The sequence below is a fragment of the Perca fluviatilis genome, chromosome 10, assembly GCF_010015445.1.
Source record: "Perca fluviatilis chromosome 10, GENO_Pfluv_1.0, whole genome shotgun sequence".
NCBI lineage: Eukaryota > Metazoa > Chordata > Actinopteri > Perciformes > Percidae > Perca > Perca fluviatilis.
This window is the reverse complement of record NC_053121.1, coordinates 19,090,537-19,111,444: the sequence shown is the minus strand read 5'-3', so window position 1 is coordinate 19,111,444 and position 20,908 is coordinate 19,090,537. Positions and strand designations below refer to the sequence as shown.

At 43.4% G+C, this 20,908-nt stretch overlaps 1 protein-coding gene across 1 annotated transcript in view; it reads right to left on the bottom strand.

Annotated features, from left to right (window-relative positions):
* LOC120567306 (bifunctional heparan sulfate N-deacetylase/N-sulfotransferase 1-like) overlaps nt 1-20,147 on the bottom strand; it is a 37,021-nt gene extending 16,874 nt beyond the window's left edge. Inside the window, 1 exon segment of the mRNA XM_039814248.1 lies at nt 19,584-20,147. The gene's annotated coding sequence lies outside the window, so the exon portion shown is untranslated.
* Nucleotides 20,148-20,908: the final 761 nt, after the last annotated feature.

Sequence of the window (20,908 nt, the reverse complement as noted above, 5' to 3'; positions counted from 1 at the left end):
AACTATAGATATTCCTTCGATTATTATCGTTCGTGTAAACACAGTATTACTTTGGGGGAAATCCAGCCCATATAGTGTCCCTTTTATGTAATCAAGGTCAACATTCTGGCGAGTAGCTCTGCCCCCTCTAGCCTTCCAGCTACGCTCAACAGGACGCCTTCAATCTTCCTGCGAGTGCAACGGAAGGGATCACACTTTTCTGAGTCGTGTCCAAGTTTCTTCTTTACAGGGAGGCAGAGTCTAATGTAAAGAGAGGCCGTGAAAAAACGTTGGGCGTTCGGAGAATGTATCGCAACGGAGCAGACAAAAACCAACAGCCTTGGTCGCTTGAAGATGCCCCCCCCCCCAGGTACCTTGTTTGTTCTTTTCTGAGGTAGCCAGGGTTCGTGTCATGGCATATCAAAGTATGATCAGCAACAGGAAGTGACTGCTGCTAGAAACAATGAAGCAGAAGAGAAGACAGGGGAGACGACTTTTAACACGACCCCGAGGCCTTACACTTTTTTAAGGTCTTTTAAAATAAATACATGATAAGTCAAAACTTCCAAAGACCAATAATGAGGCGTCTTATCACCAAATCCTAGTTATGAGAGATGGGCAATTCAATCCAATTATCTGTTTGTACCTTTTTCAATAAATTGATTATTTAATCCATAAAATGTCTGAAAATATCGACAAACGCCAGTCACAAGTTTCCATACTACTTGTTTTGTTCAACCAAGTCAAAAACCGAAAGATAATACATTTGAACAATTGATCAAGATCAGAATTGTTGGTTAAAGTTTGGGTTTACATTCAGGGCTTCTCGCCAAAGTGCATTGTGTGCATCTTTAACATATAACAAATGAGTTGAATGCATTTCCTTCCTGATTAATCATGTGAACATGAAGGCGTATCACATAGTAGCACATGCATGAGATGTGTTGCATATTGATATAGGAAAACTGTATTAATAATTCAATACTGATTTCAAACACATTTCACCCAGCTTCACTCTTTAAGAAAGGCCATCTTAAAGTGATTTTCTGTTAATGATTAATTAATTGTTATCTCCATCTGCAGGGAGACGAGGAGCTCTGCCGTGACTCTAATGACACTGTTGTCAAGGCTTGAGAGCAGATTAAATGGAGACACAAAACAAACAGAGTGGAGGCACAGAAAACCTCACTTCTGCCCAATTCGCAGCAGTAGTGACCGCCTCCCAATGTTGACCTTCAGACTGAGATAAAAAGAGCTACAACTAAAGGACGAAAGGGGGAGGGGGGGGGGTAGGAGAGCAACTGATACAAATAGAGGGAAAGCTCTAGGCCTCGAGTGTTAAGCTAAAGCTTTGAGATCGGGCCAGCTAAATAGAGATTACAATACATTAGACTATAATGGAGATGAGGATATAGCACTGACGGAACAGAATAATGGCTAATGGATCTCAAATGTCTGCACGCCCATCTCACCTAATGTGCATTCTACTTTCTGTGCCATGTATACCTTAGAAGAAGCCAAGATTCAACTGCAAACATCTCCATCCTCCGTCCTCCAAAATAATTGATGCAAAAATGTAAAAGGAGGAAAAGGGAACATGAATATTTAATGTTTAGCTGATCAGAGGTATAGCCAGCAGATACATCGGTAATGTAAAGAGCAGCCAAAAGGTGCGTAGAGACCAGAGTGGTTCAGTCTGCCAAATAGAGTCAGTGTCTTAACTCATGCATATAGGGAGAGGCAGATGGAGACTAATGTGTATCTGATAGCAAACCTCTTCATTCTCAAAGATGGAAAGAGCTCAGACTGAACATGAGCTCTGAAACCGCACACGAGGCCTTAAATTCTCCCTAAATTGGAGGTGGCAGATAGGCCAATAAGAGGAAAAAAGCTGCTAAGGGACAGGAGAACATGAGTGGAAAGGTAGACAAAAGCAGAGGAGAGGACAAGATGATCAACTACCAAACCTTGAGAAAAAGAAGAAAAAAAACAGATTGGTGGAAGAAATGAGCGAGAAATTCACGCCTAAGGCAACCATCAATCCTGAGGCTTCGAAAACATCAATTAAAATGGTCCCCCTCATTATTTTATAGCAGCTGAAAGATGGTGACAGAATGAAGTGGAGGCATAAACAATAGCAGGTGACGGCCGAGAGAAGAGACTAATGCTTTTCCTCGGGGTGGGTGGTCACTAAAACCTGCTACCTCTACATCATGGGAAGCAGGCCAGAACCATACTGCTAGATTAATGAGAGACGATGAGGAGCAGGGGGGACTGAGCCTGGTCCTCAGCTGTAACAACTCTCTGGATAAACAACGCTAAGGTTGGCCATATGTAGGCTCACATGTCCTGTTCACTCTCCCTCCACCCCCCTCCCTCCCTGACACTGCTGTTGCACTTCTTTCAAAGTGTGAATAAGACCAAGCGTCCCAGGGCTTGTGAGGAGAGTCAGTACATTAACACTGTAGACGAGAGCCGTGGGTGATCCCTTCGACAAATAAACTTTTAAAAAAGGGAGAGCTGGACCTTCCGAGCCCTTCAGGACCCAACAGTATCCCCCTTCTCCCCTGCTACCCCCTGCTGCCCCCTCTCTACCCGATCCATCCCATCGCCGCTGACTGACAGAAATAAATGATGACCCTCTGTGTTCAATCACCGCAGGCCTTGGCAACCGCACGTTCTCCATGGAAACGCCGGAGTTACGTTGTGTTCAGCGGCACGGAAACTGTGCAGAAGGAAATGGAGGGAGGGTGGTAATCCATAGGACACTCATCAAAAGCCTACTGTTGTCACTTTTCTGTCTTTGTCTGTGTATTGATGTGCATGTACCACAGTGGCTTGATCACAGCAGAGACAGACCCGAGAGACTCATTACAAGGAAATCCAAATGATCACACTACACAGCACGTGTGTTTTGTTTGTATTTGTTCCTGAACAAATATTACTGAGCTTTTGTGCAAACACTCAGGCCTCACAAAAGACAAAACCAACTTTGGTCAGACCGTTTGAATTGTAGACCATGGGCATGGGTCAAGGTTAAAAATGGGTGAGAATGACGCCAGTGTAATCCCTAAATCTGTAATCCTGTTACACTCGACATTGCAAACAGTACCAAATGTGCTTATGCCAGCTCGGTTACTGTGTGAGATGCCTTGAAGGGATTAAGAAACGAGACACAATAGAGCGATGAAGGCGAGGACTGGACATTGTATTGAGAGCGAGGTCGAAATGCGATGTATCTTTACTCCTCGTCACGTAACAAGATGGTGCGTGTTTGTTACTCACCGCCGTCAACAGCAACGTGACCACTGGGCTGGAATTCTCCACCACAAGCAGCAAAAAGCAAAGCTAAAGCAAATGTCTGTATTTTGTATTCAGACTCCTACCCTTTCTTGCAAGAGATTAAACAAAAAAAAAGCACACATTTTCATATTTCTTTTGAAGCACATCTAAAAAGCAACAAACATGAGGAGCAAAGACTCTTCTGTAAGAGGTTACATAAAAAAAAATTTTTTAAAGCCAGAGTCGCAGTTTTTTTTCCCCCCCTTTCCTTAAGCCAGCCTTGGCATTCATCAATATAGAATCAATCAATCTGAAATTTGAATTTCATTTTATGCATCCATTGTGGCTGCTGTGATTAAAGGCTTAGGCCATGAAATAGCGTGGAACGCGCCGCCGTATTTTCACTCCAGCTCGAGCCTCCCACCCTTCAGCTAATCTGAATGCACAGGCAGCTTCATTTTAGCTGCAAACATTTACAACGACACTTCCCTCTCCCTCTGTCTCATCAATTCATTTCATGCCACTGCGTGAAGGACAGAGGACTCAGGAGGGAAATGTAGTTTTGCCATCTAATTCTCCAGAAAGTGACTTTCAGACCATTTCCCCTACCAAACCATGCGGCTGAATTATCACATCATTTTTCAGCACCTCAATTTACTGTCCCCAAGACTGAGGCAATTTCACAGAAGAAAAATGCCTTTCCTCAACTCGCCCGTGCCCCTCCAATTACATCTCAAGGCCCTACTTGAAGCCATCGGTCCCGGTGCTGTCGTAATTGAAATGATTACAATGTTATTCGTTGACACAGTAATGGGACAAAGAGGCAGAGACTCATCTTCAAATCCAGACAAGGGAGTGCAATCGTTTCCTAAAAGCAATTATGAACAGAATGGGACGACAGATAAAAGTGTGTTCAATGACCATTATATAGAATTGGGACATTTCTGTACTGCTGTACTGTACATTCAGCACCAGACAGAGCAAGATCCCATCCTTAAGATTTCCATTGGATGATGTCAGATCCCATCAACACCGATGTCTCCCTCCATGAAGATAACCTGAGCAGGCACAGTCATAATGGCATGATTACACATTCATATTATGTGGGGACGATTAGGACCAAGATGAATAAAAGCACAGGGCAGAGAATAAAATATACATGGCACTCTCAAAGTCTTATTCATCTTAGAATAGGCTACCAAACCACCCGTCCTCTTTAGATCTGAGATCTCAAGCAGGAGGGATCTGAGAGCGGCAGGAAGTGTAAAATGGATTACCTCACAGTGTGAGAAGCAGTGTGGATGAGCTGTGGGAGCCATGGGAAAGCGGTGGCGGGGTGGAGACAAAGCGAGGAAGGGTCATTAGGGAACGGTGCAGCAGAGATATGAAATGGAGACTTTCCTCAATGTTATTACTCCTCTGGGTGGTGGGGTAGAGTGGCAAGAGCGAAACCAACACCTTCATCAATAGCCTCGATGCAGCACATTTTTAAAAAAAGCACCGCACGCGAATATACACACACAACCCCCCTGCTGATAACCACTGGCAGCTCGCTACTACAGTATATCTATTTATAGACACTCTGTGCCCCATTTACAGGCATGGGGACACTGGATCTGTACAATAAAAAACTGTGGAAACCATGGAAGAAATCATTTGTATACTGCAGACATTTATTAGCAGCTGAGAAGGAGTCAAGAATGGCACAGAAAAAAAGAAAAAAGGATACTTACTGCAGAAAGCTAAAACTCCATTAAGACGGACCATCAAACAGTTATCATTCACAAATGACCACCGATCAAAACAAGGAAGGTCTCTTGTCTAAATTAAGTGCAATCAAATCCATATGACTACACGGTAGACAGATTAATCAGAGAAAGAGAAATAATTGACCCCACTTTGGAAGGCTCTGCATATGATTTCATCTTTGAGTGGCATCACAGACTATTAGCCAGCCGCCACAGGCGAGGAGATCCTACGGTGTGTGCAATTGAAATGCTTAATAACTTCCTAAATTGGTCTTTTTTTGATGGTTTGACATCATGCATATGGATGTTCTGCAGGCTTGAAATTATGGCAGTGGCATGTTTGTGTGAAAATTATAGGAAGGACCTGGGGCAATGAATAACCCCCACCCTCCTCCCAAAAAAAAAAAAAAAAAAGGTACACTTTCGAGGAAAGGGGGGGGGGGAGGAGGCTCAGTCTATTGGATTTCTCAGAGAAGAAATAGGCTTGTAGTGCCTCGGACAGCACAGGGAGGTGGTGGCAGAGGGAGGAAGGGCTTCGCCATTTATCATTTTTGTCAGTCCTAGTAGAAAAGGGAGGTGGGGCACGGGGGCTTTCATATAAATTGAGTGTAGGTGGAATCAATGTGGCGTTGTTGGTGAAAGGAGGGGGGGGTGAGGGAACCAGATCAATGCTGGTGGGAGTGACTGTTTGTTCCTATTGTTTATCTACTGTCATCTCAGGATGCTGCTGAAGGACAAGGGAGCATGGCGGGCAGCACAATGCCTCCATTGGGACTTGGGATTCATAATGGGTCTCTCCTTATACACACAATGGACATCACTCAGAGGTGAAAGTCATACTGCTCGTGGATAAGGCACGTCTGTGTGTGTGTGTGTATATGTGTGTGCGGGCGTGCAAGCGTGGGAGTTTGGGGGGTGGTGGTGGTGGTGGTGGTGGTGGTTCTGAGCTGAAGGGGCAAGTAGAGATAACAGCACTTGTCGGTGTGGTTTCATGCTGCAGGGTCTCCCGATCAAATCAACTGCCTATTCAGCGGAGAAAAGCTATCCAGAGCGGCACAGAATCTGACTGAAACAGTTTTATTAAGACTTTTACACCTGCAGCGAAACAGCAATAAGACATTTGCTGACCTGACTGGAACCAGAGATGCTATCAAACAACAACGCTCATGATGACCGCAGATTAATAAAAGAAAACTAGGCATGCTGTAACACGGGCTGTGGCGCACACTCAAACAATATAACTGTCTAATCTACTCAATCAATCTGGGAGAGGGGATACAGCCGAGCAGAGCCTGTATCCTGGAGTGTAATAGGCATAAATACAATACCTGCTCATAAAATGACGATGATCTAGATTCAAGAGGCCGCCCAGTGAATTTCAGGTATTATCATTCCCAGGGGAGCCCTGCCTCTCACCCTTTTTACACCTCCCCTCTTCCATCTTCCCTTCTTTCATGTCCAGATAAGAAACGGCTTGCGCTGATCTGACTGTGATTCGCACAGCAGAAATGCGTTCCCATGGGAATATCACGGTGCGGAAGAATAGCTGACACAAGAGATGAGATTCTGTTGTGCTGCCCATATTTTTGCCTGCGAGATCAAACAGATAGGATTTTTCCTCCTGCATGAAAAAGGTGCTCATAATCAGCATGCTTTCAAAGCACTATCAAGAACAGATAAATAGATGGCAGTGAAAATTTGTCTAGAGGGTGGCCGTAGACTGTATGTTTTATATAAACAGTGCACACTTGACACATGCCCCCATCGCGGTAATTGCAGGAACTAAATGTGTGAAAACTCCAACTGTAGAGAAATACCCAGCCTCGTGATTGGTTTATCGCAATAACAACACTAGCCCGGTCATGAATCTTATTGGAAATCCTGTGATTTTTTTTAAACTGAGACTCAGCTCCAGCTTTTTACTTTTCTCTCTCATACTTTGTGCCTCAGTAACCATTTTTAAAACACAAACACAGTCGAGCTCCGCTATAGTCCAGCGTGGCAGTATTCACTCCCTTAACCCCCAATTTCCGCCAACTGCGGAACAGCTGCAGATTCACTCCGGAACGGCGGCGCAGTCAATAGGTTTCCATTAAAGTCAACGTGTGTATTTCCACCGACTGCGGAACGGATGCGCTCCGACTCCGTCCCAGGAGATCTCCGCAGCAATTCAGCACACGGCAGATAGTGAAGGGCAGGAAGTCGAGCGCAGAAGCAAAAAAATAAATAATAAAATACACCGTGCTCACGGCGGATCATATTTCCCTGCACTACACCTTGAAAACTTCATAATGGGCGGAGACAGGCCTGAAGTCGGAATGGAAACAAACTGTTGTTTTGTGGTTCTGTTTATAGAAACTACATCCTGTTATATCGCACGATCATACGCGAATTTGCGAGATCTCATGGGTCTTCAGCTGTCAGCCATGGCCGCAGCCGTTCCTCAACAAATACGGACCTGGTGGGTATTGAAGGACGGCGGAGCACGGAGCCGACCCGCAGCCGTTCCGCAGTTGGTGGAAATCTGCCATTAGACGGTTTCTTTGCTGTTGTATGACAAACCAACAAATACAAGATGGCTCTACAGAGATGCAATTCCCTGACAAGCTTAATGATTTGTTCGGCATTTAGTATGTATTAGCTCTATATTTGATATGTCGATAGTCAGACAATCGTAAAAAACGCTAATGGCTGATTTAATAACTAACTAGTGCATTTTAGTTTTCAGAAGTTGCCTAATAAGTTGAATGGAGAGCAGCTGTGTATAATTAAGGTGTGAAAACGTTAAATTCACTTGGATCCCCTGGAACCCTCGACAGAACTCAGCCCCAAATGTCCTCACATCCTAGGAACAAGAGAGAAGGCTGAGATTGCCTTTCGGGCCTCGGAAAGTTAAGTTTAGGATCAGACGGTGAGCTATACAGGGGAAGAAGAGCAAAAAGGTACGTAATGTTGTATAAACTCTTTCAAATGTAACCAACACATTTACAACTAAAATGCCATTGCAGCTATTAAATGCAGTGGAATCTTATTTATCTGGGACAAGTTAATTTAGCTAATAAGTCAGTTCATTTGAAAATAAAGAATTTCAAAGACAGATGAGTTATGTGTCTTTTAATTTTATCTGATAATTAATACGGTACTAATATTTGTTTATCAACTGGCATCTGGCCTTCTGTCATTTTGCAAAAGTGGCCTCCATGCAAAACCAGTTGAGTATGCCCGCTCTATGGGGTTTTATGGCTGAGAAATGGGAGCCAGTGTCAGTTCAAAAACTATCGCCTGGGGGATTCACCAGTCACACTGTTATAGCACACTGGTAAAGAGAAAGTCACTGCTAAAAAAAAAAAAAATTAAAATTAAAAAAAAAAAATCACATGACACCTCAGCTAGTATTTGCCAGAAGGCATGTGGAAGAAAAGTTTGAGTAGGTTTTATTTTGCGATTAGAAAAAAAATGCAGCTTTCTGGCCATCATACTAAAAGCTATGTTTGGTGGAAGCCAAATATGGCGCATCACCAGAAACTCATCATCCCCGCCATGAAGTCTGGTGGTTGCAGTATCATGCTTTGAAGATTCTTCTTTGCAGCATGACCTAGAAGAATTGTAGAGGAAATAAATGCATCTTGAAAGTTTGACAGAAGACTATGACTTGAGAGAAGATTTATGTTTCAGCAAGACGTCAGGGCCAACAGCTACACAGGAATTGCTTAAACACAACAATGTTAATGTCCTGTGGCAGGGTCCAGAATTCAGATTTAGCTCAATCCAGACTTTAAATGTTCCAGTTCATGAAAATTGACAGAGCCTGTCTATATGCACTGATACAGGCCTATCCCCACAGTTATAAGCCTGTAATTGCTGCCAGACTTAAACTACTACTAAATATTAACCCAAGATGGATAAATACTTAAGAAATGATAATTTTGGGTTTTACATTTTTTTATCATTATCATTATCAGTAAAAAACAAAAACAAAAAGAAGCTATATACAATATATCCATTATGGAAAGGATGGTTAATACTGTTCGGCATTGTCCCTGCCAAGTCCCCTATCCCCTCTCCCTCAAGTCTCCCCCTGTTCCCCAAAATAAACACAGCTCCGCCATGGCTCACCATTATCCCTTTCACAGCTTTAGTCTTAACTCTGCAACTGGTCGAGACGGTCTGTCTATATCAGCACTCTACCTGTCGCCAGGCAAGCGGCTTTCCCTTCCTCTGTTCTCGTCCTGGACCAGAGGGTGAGGCATGTGTGGGTGTCATGGAGCTGACAGGTCTATCTGGGCTCCGTCTACTGTGCTGGCTCTTCCCATTTCCCCTCTTCACTGCCGCCTCTACAGCTGCTGTGTATCCTACCGTGACGGAAATTTACAGAAGGGGGTAGCTGGGGTCAAGGGTCAAGCCTTCACAGGGCTGCATGCATGGTGTATGTCCTGGAACACCACGCTTTGAGATCAAAACAATATTTCAATTTTTTTGTTTTTTTTAAGAGAGGGAAACAGGCCAGGGAGAGAGGGGGGCGCGGGGGGGGGGGTTATTTATGTGGGAAGAGAGCTACGCTTTTCCCTGTCCAAATCAAGGAAAGCTTGTCAGAGTCACACACACACACACACACACACACACACACACACACACACACACACACACACACACACACACACACACCTCTGCAGTGGGTTATGGGTCCAAACACCCAATCCACAAAGCAGACTGTCATGTAGCCATGTAAAATCTAAATTGTGTCTCCCGCGACCCATCCATAACCGGCCAGCAGCTGCCAAAGTCAATGCGGTTCAGCCACACGCCGTCACCATAAACCCTATGTAACACATTTCTCATTTGCTACGCCTCTCAGCCATTTGCTCTCCTGAGCACACAAACAGCCGTTTCCACTCTCTCTGCCTCTCACACATACACAATCAATTTGCACACACGCACGCACGCACGCACGCACGCACGCACGCACGCCACGCACAGAGATTGGTGGGGTGCTTTTTTCTTCTGCTGGCTGCAACAGGTGTGGGGGGGTAGGAAGTAGTAAGATGATCCAGCCATGAAGACCCACTCCTTCTCCTCTCTTGCCAAAACATCCCCAGTCCCACTGCTATCCTTCACCTCCTGAAGGGAAACTTCCAATCAGTACAGCAGATCAATACACCCTAGCCTCAGGACATGAGGCTCTAAAGTTAACTAGAAGCACTTAAGGAAAGAGGTATCGGTATTGATTTCAAAGGGTTAATGAGACCTTGTGTGCTAGCTACGCTTTTTTGCGATTGGAAATGCGTGACTCTGCCAGTTAATTGATACAAATTGGTAACACACGCACAAACTTGACTGCTGATGATGATTTAATAAGACTATTCTCTAGTCCATTGCCTTGTGTTTTGACACTTAACAGTATACACACGGGTGAAATAAGGCTGAATGAAACAAAGATAATAGCTCCTCAGTCAAAGGAGAGCACGGTGACACGATGAATCAGTGCAGACGGACCTAGATGACCAGAAAGAAAGCAAACTGGTCAATCTTTTATCTGGCTGCGGGTAAAAATACTGAGTACAATACATTTCAGTATGCCACGACATCTTTGCTCCAATATCAATTATTCAGCATTGCCTTTTCTAACCCTTTAATTATACATCAGTGTTAGAATAACAAAGGCTAGGGACACTCACTGTGTTCCTGCCTACAAAGGCCATGACAATGAAACCGGATATGGGAAACTTGAGCCTTTAGGTAGAGGTTGGAGGACGACGGAAGCAGAAAGGCCTTCGGGCTGCTTCGCCCTGCTGTCGAGCTGTCATTTATGATGTGTCCGCCTCACCCGCTGTGTGATCGGAGATCAAAGGGTTAACTGAAACTCTGGCCTATAGCCCCGTGCTTACATTATTCAACAGCTTGTTACAACAGCCTGCTCCCTGATCTAACACAGGGAGACGGAGCTGAGAAACTCCAGGGAGGGGAACACTAGGGACGAATAGCCGGATTAAGAACAAGGGATGACAAAGAGGCTGAAAGGCTGGAGAGAGGAAAGATAGGATGAGGGGTGGAACTGATGGATGTGAAGAAAAAGGTGAGGAGTGGACAAAAAAAAAAAAAAAAAAAAGGGGGATTCAATATGATGAAAAGAAATATTGAGGAAAGGGGAGGATGAGAAAGTGGTGAAAGATAGTGAGAGAGAGCACAGGTGGACAGAAGAGGGCTGTCCGTCCAAAGCTGCCTGTTGCCATGGGAGACTGATCAGAATCACTGAATGTATACATTTAACCTTTGACCATTACATACTTAATTTGTTAGCTCATCTCCATGTTTTCTCAAAGGGACACATTCCAGCCTTTTCACAACATAGTGGCAGAACATGTCCCAGTCCATTTACTCACATCTCAATTATGTTGAAACATAATGGTAATGGAAGGCCTTCCCTGAAAAAAAAAAAAGTTAAAATCCGTCTTTTTTTCACTACTAATTCTCAATAGAGGACCCCTGAATTTTAGCTGGTAGTGTGTTCGAACAGGTAACGTAGAGGTATCCACTGGCTTTAAGGCCTTTTTACAGTCGCCGCAGCCGACCTGTCGCGCACCAATGTAACGTCAAAATGATGTAGATCTTGCTGGTGCGCCAGGATTTTAAGTACGCGACCAGAGGTCGTTTTTTCAGCGGCGCGCAACAAAGCGGAAACAGGAAGCATCGACGAGTTCGAGGGTAACCGGATGCCAGGACTCTCAGAGTGACTGCAAGTCTGTCTTGTAAACTTACTGGGTTAAGAGGAGTTCTTTTATGGTGACACTTACATTGGTGTTAATGCTGCTGCCAGTTCTGCCCTTGTTTACCTTTTTCTTCTTCTTCTTCGAGTCCGTAGAAATAGCAAAGTCGGTAGCCTTACCTCAGTTGCGCCACCTCTGTTCAGGAGAAGATTGCAACTAGTGTCGCGCGAGTATAAACAGTTACGGCGCTCCCATGAAGTCACACTGGCACAAGAGAGGTTGGCTGCGGCGAGTGTACCGCACGTCTTAGGCTCTTCTGAAATAGTATTCAGAGACGCGCAAAACAACATCCATCAGAGGAGCACTGAACTGACAGCGACCATGTTTTGGGAGCGCCCTGTTTATAGTCCCAGACTCGCGCCGCTGCTCAGTGAGCGGGCTCCTTTGTTCATTAATTGATTGGCCTCCCCTGCTGGGCCTCAGTAACTAGGTTACACAGATCCATGAAAGGAAGAGGATTGGCCCCCCCCCCGGTGAAAGGCGGAGAATAGATAGACCACTCTGGGGCAGGAATCCGAGTGTTAATATAACTAATGGAGTGAGGACGACAGTAACTTTATTGAAATCACCCTCATCTAATTAGAGCAAGCAGCTGATGAGAGCAGAGATGAACGGTAAGGAAGGTTGGATTCCATTATGCAAGGGTGAAGTCACCGTCGTATCTAAAGGGGCGAGGCTGCGGGAAGGTGAAGTGATAGCTGAGAGAAAAAAAAAAAAAAGAGAGATGTTCCTTATTCAGCTGTCACAGACAGATCTCACACTGACGAGACCTTGTGACATCCCATCGCTTTGCTCACTGTCACATATATATATATATATACACACATATACACACATATATATATATATATATATATATATATATATATATATATATATACATATACACACACACACACACACATACACACACACATACACATATATATATATATACATATACACACACACATATATATATACATATATATTATATATATATACACACACACATATATATATATATATCTACATATATACACATTATATATTTTACACTATATATATATATATATAACACATATATATATATATATATATATATACACATATATATATATATATATATATATATATAATATACACACACACACACACACATATATATATATATAATGGAAGCAGGTTAGGGAAAGCGACGAGGTTAGTGTGAACATCACGCTGAGGTCACTGAGATGTTCGCTCTGAAGCTGTAGGACCACACCACTTGATGAGACTAAAGGCTTTTATATACTAGACGCATCCAAGGTGGCGCGCGCCATCGTGACGTCAAAATGACATAATATCCTGCCGGCGCGCCCGATTTATAGCGCACGAGCAGAGGTCGCGCACGCTCTTTTTTTTTTTTTCTGCGGCGCGCGACAAAGTGGAAACAGGAGGTCTGAACGAGTTTGCCGACAACCGGATGCCAGTACTCTCAGTGTGACTGCAAGTCTGTCTTGTAAACTTACTAGGGGTGGTTGTCAGTACCCGATCCGTTCCACCTGCACAATCCGTTCTGCGCATGTGCAAGATGACACGTATGCCATGACGTAGGTGCAGATGATAATGCTGCGTTCATTCCACCACCACCTTGGAATAACGGCACCGCTTCCACCTGCACGATCCGTTCTGCGCATGCGCAAGATGTTCACACGCTAGCCTCCAGCTAACGTTAGTTAGCTAATAGCTAATTCGGCGGACCGCTAGGTGATTATAGCGGTAGCTAACGGTTAATACGGAGCCTCCCCCGGGAAGCTAACGTTAGTTTAGCTAACGGTTAATTTGGCTAACCGCTAGCTGATTGCAGCGGTCTGCCGTTAGCCTCCACCGGGAAGCTAACGTTAGTTTAGCTAACGGTTAATTTGGCTAACCGCTAGCTGATTGCAGCGGTCTGCCGTTAGCCTCCACAGTTAAGCTAACGTTAGTTTAGCTAACCGCTAATTCGGCTAACCGCTAGCTGAGACAGCATGTAAACTTTAAAAGACCCTCAAAATAAAACTTGAAAATAAACGTTAGCATATATAACAGCTGTTACGTCAGTTCTACTTTACTTGTGCTCATTTAAAATACAATCACTCAATACTTGTCTTTATTGTTATTACTGTAATGTCTTAATTTAGCTGTAGCCTGCTTTTCCCATTAAGTTTGACTTAACGTTATTTTAGACTGAATCTAGCTGCAGAAACAACGTAACCAGTGGGGCGGTGCCTGTTATTTCGAGGTGGCATGAACGCAGCATTATCATCTGCGCCTACGTCATGGCATACGTGTGATCTTGCACATGCGCAGAACGGATTGTGCAGGTGGAACGGATCGGGTACTGACACTGGTACGGTTCATGAAAAAACATCCGAACCGTTCAGTCCGCTTGTCTCGGTTCGGAACGTGTGTGTGTGTGCCGTACGGTTCGACGCATGCGCAATGTGGCCTCGTGCCCGTCACGTGCCCCATATGTGACCTCAGTGTGTTTCCCTTTCGCGCGAAAGAAGAGGTGTGAACAAGTTACCAACAAAACGTACAGCGAAAGACTTTTCAGGCCGTCATGCCAACCTGTATACATTTTAACATCAATGTACGCTGTAATGTTTTTTCACTCACTGAAACGTCTGCAGTTTAGATCCTGTCAGGTCTCTGCAGCGGGCGGGGCTGCTCAGTTCTCCCCACACGGTGGATGCTTATATACTGTCTATGGGTGGATGCAGGAAAAAACGGAGAGGAGACGTATACAGGAGGGCCTGACAGCTACGGTCGTTATTGTAAGTGCAATGATAAGTACTTTATCAAACCGTATGTGTGTCCCAGCCCAGGATAGGAAATTAACTAATAATGTAAACTGTTTTGATGTTTAACGTATTCTGACTTATTCAAAAGACGGAGCTTTGAGAGTTCCTCTCTTTTTCTTTTAAAGGATACATTTTTGTAAGAGCTACACTGAAGTTGGCAGTTTGATAAATGCAAGTTATTTCAATTGATATTCTGTAATATTTCAATCATGTGCAAAAAAAAGGCACATAAGTTCCTGTAGATGGCAATACACAGTCTCCTTTTTTTTGCCAAATAAATGAAAAGCTTGTTGAAATCACGACAATGTCTTCCCTCTTGCTGTATCAAAATCTCAGCTAGCTTTCCTCAGAGATGGTCTTAATAATGTGCTTAAAGTCAAGTCAAATTCAGTTTGTGCATGATTAGGCTACATGATATAACTATATAATTATTTAATACTGTATCCTACATTGTGGATAATTAAGCTATATACCGTATGCTGAAGTATATTTCTGGAGTGTTAAAGATTAAAAGAAAAAATAACAAGAACCGTAGGCTACAGAACCGAAAACCGTGACCCTAAAACTGTGATACGAACCGAACCGTGGGTTTTGTGAACCGTACCACCCCTAAAACTTACTGGGTTAAGAGGAGTTCTTTTATGGTGAATGAAAGGCGTGATCCGACAAAGTAGGTCATCGAATCAAATCGAAGCATTGACGGCAATGCTGCTGCCAGTTCTGCCATTGTTTCTTTTTCTTCGAGACGGTAGAAAGAGCAACGTCGGTAGCCTTTGCTCATTAGCGCCACCGCTGTTCAGGAGAAGACTGCAACTAGTGTCGCGACCACCAGCGCGGGTATAAATAGTCACAGCGATCCCACGACGTCACATTTGCACGCGCCAGCTGGGCTGCGTCTAGTGTATAAGAGCCTTAAGGGACCTCTGAGACAAGGGGAAAAGCTCAACAGCTAGAAACACAATGTACTATAATGTGTGGGCAGTAAAGGCATCCGTTTTACTCATTACTAGAGGTTTAACCTTTGCTCTCTTTATAATAAGGGAGCAGGGTCAAAATTGCCCTCAAGTTATTAAAATACAAGTGGAATTAAAAATGTAAAAATGCCAATTACTGGTAAATTCTGTTTCTTCTTCCATCCTTTTCATGTAATAAATTCAGTTGTAGCACAGTTTGTTTATGTACAGTACGATTTTTATTACTGGGACTAGGTCTGTTGTTTCGACTCTAGTGCTTTGAGTGGTGGAAAAACACTGGCACCCTGCCGTCAGCAGTACAAGTGGGCTGACCTCAAGCCACCATGTTCAACAAAACCATAACCACTAACAAGTGTCTTTGAAAAAAATGTCACACAAGAGGTTAAAGACGGACTGTTCGGTAAGAACATGTTTGTTTGTTTTTTGCTGTGGAATAGATGATACAACAAATCCTACAGGTTGAAATTAGATGTTTACTTACCAATGAGCAATGCAAATAATTTAATACATAGGTAAATAAAGTCACCCCTGCAAAAGGACCACCATGAGTCTATATTCTGATTTAAAGGAGGCATGAAAACCTCACAGCAAACCGTAAATATCTCACCCAGCTCTATAACTCCTCCAATAACAGAGACGGAGCCATGCTGTGGCCTCTCTGTCGGCACAGGGCACAACAGCTGAACCAACGGAGGGTCTGCATCTGCCCTGCATACCTCAGGGGATGAGAGTTTCCACCACACACTTTATCCCTCAGGTGACAGGACTGAGCTCCATCCACTAACAGAGATGGACTGGGTGGTGGCCAATGGGGAAAACAGTGTCACTATCAGCCTGACAAATATGGGCACTGTGTGTGCTAATGGTCAACGTAGGAGAAGAGTGGTGTGGATGGCATTGGCAATCGGTTGAAATCCAAAACAAAATCAAACAAGGCCTTTGGAAGAAGAAAAAAAAAAAAAGCCTATCAGAGTATGACTCTGCAAAAAAAAGATTGCTGGCATAGTACTTTTCAACCCAAGTGGAGCGTGACAGCTCGCAACACAATCTTAATATATTATTTGATCCTCCCACCCTCGAGCAATGAAGTCATTATGTATTACGAGCTCCAGCGAGGCTCGAGACCCTGAGCAGCAGAACAGTTGACCACTCCTCACGGGAGACGACTCCTAGGTCACATGAGGACAGCGCAGCGGAGATGGGGTTAATATTACTGTCCCCGGTAGCCAGAGGGAGAGAGAAAGAAAAGCAGAGGATTAAAGGAAAGAAAATGAAAAAGAAATCTAAAGCATTTCACTTGTATTCCTTTAGACTACAAATTACCTACTCTGCAAATTGCAAGGATAAAGCAGTCCACCTCCTCCCGACTGCCGCTCTAATGGTGTTGCCTTTAAAACCTTTATCACTAATTCATTACTTTTGATTTTCCAGCAGCAAGGGTTGAAGCTGTGTCTTCTGTCTAATTGAGGGCTGGTGGCTGCAGGCCCTAATCAGTCAAACATACTAACAGCTTTCCTCGGGGGAGGATGAAGTCAAAAACAGCATTATTGTACCAGTAGGCCATTTGCTCTGTGTGCAACTTCAAATGACTTTAATTTCAGACTCCCCAAGATGGTGTTTCGTGGAGTGGGTAAAACGCCAGGCTGTAATGAACATTGAGGCTTCCCCCCAGTTGTCCCTTGTCAGAAAGTGGTTGCCGTCATTAAGCAGCACAGCATTCAAAGAATATGCCACGTTTTGAAGTTACTTTCAGTGCCTGTTCAATCAATAAAACAAACTTTCAAAAAAAATAAAAAAAAGGGGGGAAAAAAAAGCCTTTTTCTTTGCTCGCTCCATCTCACCTCACACCCACCTCTCCCCTCACACATGGAAGCGTACACAAGTCTAATTAGCTGTGTCATATCCCCTTGATGACTCCGCCATTTCCCCTCACTGGGAAGATTAACCACCACGACGCTAATATCAGCCTCACATCAACACAATTAGGTGAAGAGTGTAATGTGAGGCCTGTCGTCACATCTCCCCGGCTTCATTAGGGCACAGAGAAGACAACTTGACGACAGACAGGCTGCTGCGTCTGCAGGTTGGGGAGCCGCTGAGGCAACCCAGACTGTCGCCATGGGATGTGGTTAGAACTTGTCCTAGATAACACAATCCTGCCAGGTTTATTGTTGGAGGTAGATATTACAAAAGAGCTCAAAGGCCACTTCAAAAATCAAAGAAACTCTTGTAGTTTTCACTTGGCTTATCTGTTTATTAGAGCCGAGCAGTGACCAATTATAAGAAATCTACTTTAGGCTTTAAAAAGAGATAGTCTGCTTGGTGCTCTAACTTGTTTAGGTTGAATTTCATTTTATGAATATATATTTTTCCCTTACTTTTTCTAAGGAATGATAACCTGTGTAGGGGTATATGAATTTTTCAGATCAGAGTTAGACCTTTATACAGTATGTAAGTGATTAGATGTGCTATGTGCTATCCACAGCTGACATGACTGGAATGAGGATATGATTTTACCCTGTCGACCTATAAAATCCTTTCAACAAACTGCCTCATTCTGCCAATCCACCAGTTTTTGAGTATGCACGAGGTTCAGTGCTGAATTTTAAGATGAATGTCAAATCAAAGAACGCCAAGTCAATCTTTCTATGTCATCCAACTCCTTCCTAAGTTTGTCTCAGGAGGCCGAAATTTAAGGAAGTCAGGAAGGAGAAGCATCCATACAGTTTGACGTGGAGCCTGCTAAAGACAATCCATTGTTTAAAATTGTTTCCAGATGCTCCGTACTTTAAACTGTTGCATTTTCTGGCCACGATTTGTCATTCTTTCAGTCAATCTTGGGGCTTCCTATTAATTCTTTCGTCAGCCAAGGCACCACCCAATGCATCCTTAGCGAGCAAGTGAACTTCTGGGACCTTTGGGTGCGTTTGTCTTCTGTTCTGTTACGAGAAATCCTTCAACAACTACTGGAAATAATTTGCTCAGACACACAGCTTAAGAAAAACCCACAATTCCCCACGGTCCAAATGCTGTTAAATAAACAGCCTGTTTATGCCAAGAGTGCATTTTTAAAAGAACATTGAGTATTTGTCATTTCAAGGATTTGTCTTTGGCTTAATCATCGAAATTACATGTGAGGCTTAGAAAGAACAATCTAAAAAAGACAAAAAGCAACTTTAACTGCAAACTATTTCACCATAATCAACTTGATGTATTAAGAAATGGGGCCAGTTGTACTAATGTCATTTATTAAAAGGCAGAATTTGACATCCAAATGTAAACCAAAGACGAGCAGCCCCATCATTAAACATCAAAAAACAGAGCTGGAGCATATATCTCATTAACTAACTAAGCCTCCATAAAATACACTAGACAGCAACTCAATCTGACCTATAAATATTTAATGATGCCATTTTTTTTACATTACAAAGTATACATTACATATAGCGTATTATATAAAGCTGAAAGAAAACTAGTTGCTAGCAGGTAATAACAACAGCAAATTTGATAAATGATTAATTGTTTTCAAGCAAAATCGCCAAACATTTGCTAGTTACAGCTTCTTGGATGTAAAAAATGTGTCACATGATATGATGAGCATTTAGGGTTTTGGACTGTTGATTGGAAATCAGAGAAGACATCATCTAGATGTTAGGGAAAATGAATTAATAAGTTACAATAATTGTTAGTTGCAGCCATAGTAACACATCTTCTAATCACAATCACCAGAGAAACATAGAAATGCTTGTTTTTCATCCAAATGTTAAATACCGGTCATGTATATTTTTCAAAATAAAATAGTTACCAAAGTTTGTTCCTTAAAGCACCAAATAGTTCAATTTAAAAATATAAATATATGCAGCAAGGTGCTCCAAAACGAAATCAGAACACAAACACACACACGAACACACACACACACACACACACACACACACACACACACACACACACACACACACACACACGTCTATCTATACGGGCAATCTATGCCGTCTCTCATGTATTGTTTTCAGTGACAGAAACAGATCCCACCTTGACAACATAAAGTGCCGCCATGCACTATGATGTTAACACAGATGTCTGGATCAGCCTTCAAAAGTTGATGCTGCCGCCGGCTCCTTGCGTGATGTTTTCATTTAGGCCTTTAGACCATCTAAAAAAGGTTCCAGGCAGAGATATCCATACGATCGGATAGGTTGTTCATCTGATATTAGAGCACACAGCAGATATTTACAGCTTTCTGGAAACATCTGTAGGCTCATCAAGGACTGTCAGGGAAGCAGAGTAAACAACATGCTTACTAAAAACTCACTCCCCCATTCTAACCAGGCCTGTCAATCACATGAATCAAGCTAGTGGCTGCGATTCAGATGTGGATAAAAGAAGAAGGCTGCGCAACGGATGGTGCAGCAGCCCGACAAGCAACTACACCACAAGCACAGAAATATGCCTATTAATTGCAAAAGACAAAAAGGAGAGAGTTTGAGACGCAAACAAACTAAAATACAACAAATGCTCAGCTAATTGAGAAGTTTTGCTCAAAGAACTGCAGCAGATCATTAAGTGATAGCTTGAGCAGCGAGTTTAAAAATATTTAACAAGAAAGAAAAAAAAAAGAGATGCCACTGAACACAAGCGTACAGAACAGAGCGGAGAGGAAAACAAGAGAGGTAGAACAGAGGGAATCTAACAAAAGACAACAGAACATAGTCGGAACACAGTGGAGCCGAGCACAACACCAGAACAGGCTGTAATTGTGTTGTGCCGGACTGACCCCAGCGCATCCCAGCAGGCATTGCATGATGAATGGGCCTGGCGATGACTACATCCCACAACCCTCCCCCTCCTCCTCACATGCTCTTTTCTCTCCCTCTCCTCTCTGTCGCCACTATTAGCCCTCCTTCTGTCCCTCCCTTTGCTCCCCTCCTTTCCCAAAACCACACTCTATTCAGCTGCTGCCATCCCACAAGATTAATTTGCATTCAGTGCACTTAGTCCTCGTATTGTGCTCTGACACAATGACATATTACAGTGCACGGCACACCTATTAAACATATAGTCTAGCTTGAGGGTCAATGCTTTTTTTGCAAGATGTGTTATAATAGAGTACAAATGTGTATAGCAAAAAGCATGATGCTTGATCGGTCGGCTACAAACGCAGAGATTCTCTGACAGTCGAGTCACAGCGGAATCATTATAGGAACAGTTAGATAACCTCGATTAATGATTCACTAGACCCAAACTAATCAACTGGGTCAGATTGAGTTAGCAGTGGTAGCAAGAGCAGAGAGACCTTCAGGTTAGGCTGTGTGAGAAGAAACAGCAAGCAGCGAGAGCGAGACGGGGAGAGAGCAAAA